The sequence below is a fragment of the Suricata suricatta genome, unplaced genomic scaffold (assembly GCF_006229205.1).
Source record: "Suricata suricatta isolate VVHF042 unplaced genomic scaffold, meerkat_22Aug2017_6uvM2_HiC HiC_scaffold_1089, whole genome shotgun sequence".
Classification (NCBI taxonomy): Eukaryota; Metazoa; Chordata; class Mammalia; order Carnivora; family Herpestidae; genus Suricata; species Suricata suricatta.
Window position 1 is genome coordinate 1 of NW_021854768.1, and position 2119 is coordinate 2119.

A 2119-nucleotide genomic window follows, 5' to 3' on the forward strand; every position below is an offset into this window, starting at 1 on the left:
GCTTATTGGCGCAGACCCGGTCCTTCTGAAGGGACCTAAAGCAGTGAGAAACTTAGCATTTAAGACAGAAACTCCCACAAGAGGAAATTCTGATGTAACCATGGCACCTTGTCTATAATTAGTGCAATCCCTTTACAGGACCTTGGTGTCCACCGTTGATTACTTTTCACACAGAGCTCCCTTTGAGGAGCCTCACTTTGAAAAGATTCCTCAGAAACAAAGCCAATGCTTTCAAAAGTGGGCTTGTGTTCACTCTGGCAGCGCATATACTAAAATGGGAAAGATGCAGAGAAGATGAACATGGCCTCTGCACAAGGATGACATGACCATTTGTGAATCGTGTCATATTTTTTTAAAAAGTGGGCCTGGCTGCTTCACTTCACCAACCCTTACTTGTGTTTTTTTTCTACACTGCCATGTGGACACAAAGACAGCACGAACAAAGGGAAAGGTACCCCTGCTCCTTTACAATGAAGGATTGTTCTAGAACATGACTCAGACCTTCTCCTTACTCTTGCTCTGAGCAGCGCAGAAAACCAACAGGTCCCCTTTTAGTATTTGACAGCAAGAATTGGGGTGCTCTCAAGGGCGTTGAAGGTGATGAAATGCTTTTGAAGGCGTGATCGTGAGATTCTGACCAGGGGAAGGATGGAGAATATGCTTTCCTCAGCTGGTGGGGGGAGGGGCAAGAGGGACAAGACCCTCTTTCTGGCCTTGATGGAATCGCTTCTCATTCTTCTTTGGCTGCCGCAGAAGCTGCGGGCCCTCATGGCTTCTACTCCACAGTCTCCTCCACACGAGGGGGAGTAGTGCCCAGAATTGGAGATGTACCGTGGGCATGCTCAATGAGCACCTTCCCATGAATCCCTGTGAGTAACTTCTTAGGAGGTGTCCCCTAGAGTGCAGTCTGACAAGTTCGGCATGGATGGAGCTCATCTCTGGGACCTATGCTGCTCTCACTAGGGCCTCTCCCCACCCCGTTTTGCATGCATCTGTGGCCCCAAAAGAACAAGGTGGGGATGACGATGGGGTGAGGGAGGGCGGGATGGTAGAGAACGTACAAGTCGGTGCCAGGTCATCATGGGCACTTGGGGAACCTCTGTGACATGCGGGGCCTCCACACAGTGACTCAGGGAGGCTCCCTCATGAAAGGAGGCCTCCTTGTCTTTCGGCATAAATGGCATTTCCTTCACAATTTACATGTGCACCATACTTGCTCCCATTTGGAACACAAAGACAGAGGCATGGAGAATTTATTTCTTTATTGAAACTATAGCTTCAAAGAAAAAAAACGTGGCGGAGGCAAGGAGGGCAGCCCAGGTGTCAGGGGCACCAGAACCGATCTCCAATTCAGCTCCGGTGCGAGGACGGAATTCTAGGCTGGTCCAACAGAATGATGTTTGATGAGTCTAATGTTAGGAAGTACAGTCGGCGCACGTTGGTTGGTTCGGTGTTTCTCAGCAGTGTTAGCCTCACATTTCGTCTCATCCTGGCCCTCCTATTCTTAAACCAAGCCTGCAATCAGAGAGAACAAGGGACCTGTTTAGTACATCGAACACTCAACGGCCTCAGACAAAAGGCACTCCAGGCTAGCACACGTCAATTCTGCATGGTCCACACAGCCCCATGCCACAAACCTTCCCGGCCTCAGGACCAGGTCAGCTCCCTGTGCCCTGGACACAGTTCCAGGATCCTGGACCCAAGCTCCTGTTGTCCAGCGGGGCAGGGCCCTCGGTGCTGCTCCATAACCGGGAGGTCCCAATCTCATCCCCTATTCGTCAGGGAAGGTGAGCCAGGCACTTTAAGAAGATACTTGACAACAATGAGGGTCAAGGGGGTCATAACATGGCTTCTTCCTAAAGATCTGCCAAATATTTTTGCAAACAAACGACGGAAACAGTCAGTTAGATTTGACCATAATCTTGGTGTCCTAGTTAGTGGGATTAACATTGTATTGAAATCCCTTCAGAAGTTTCCGCACTACCCATCTTAAGTGGCACAAAAGGCTTTCTCTCCCTGCCTGAGGCCTCATGCTTGAGCTCCTATTTTAAGATTTGTGGTATTTCTGCTGCAGAAATGCATAGCTTCAACAGGGCCGGTGTAATGGAGCTCATTGTGG

At 49.6% G+C, this 2119-nt stretch overlaps 1 non-coding gene across 1 annotated transcript; it reads left to right on the plus strand.

Annotated features, from left to right (window-relative positions):
• The first annotated feature begins 245 nt into the window (after positions 1–245).
• Positions 246–352, plus strand: LOC115284583. The gene has a single exon (XR_003905277.1). It is a non-coding gene; the product is annotated as a U6 spliceosomal RNA (small nuclear RNA).
• The last annotated feature ends 1767 nt before the right edge of the window (positions 353–2119 follow it).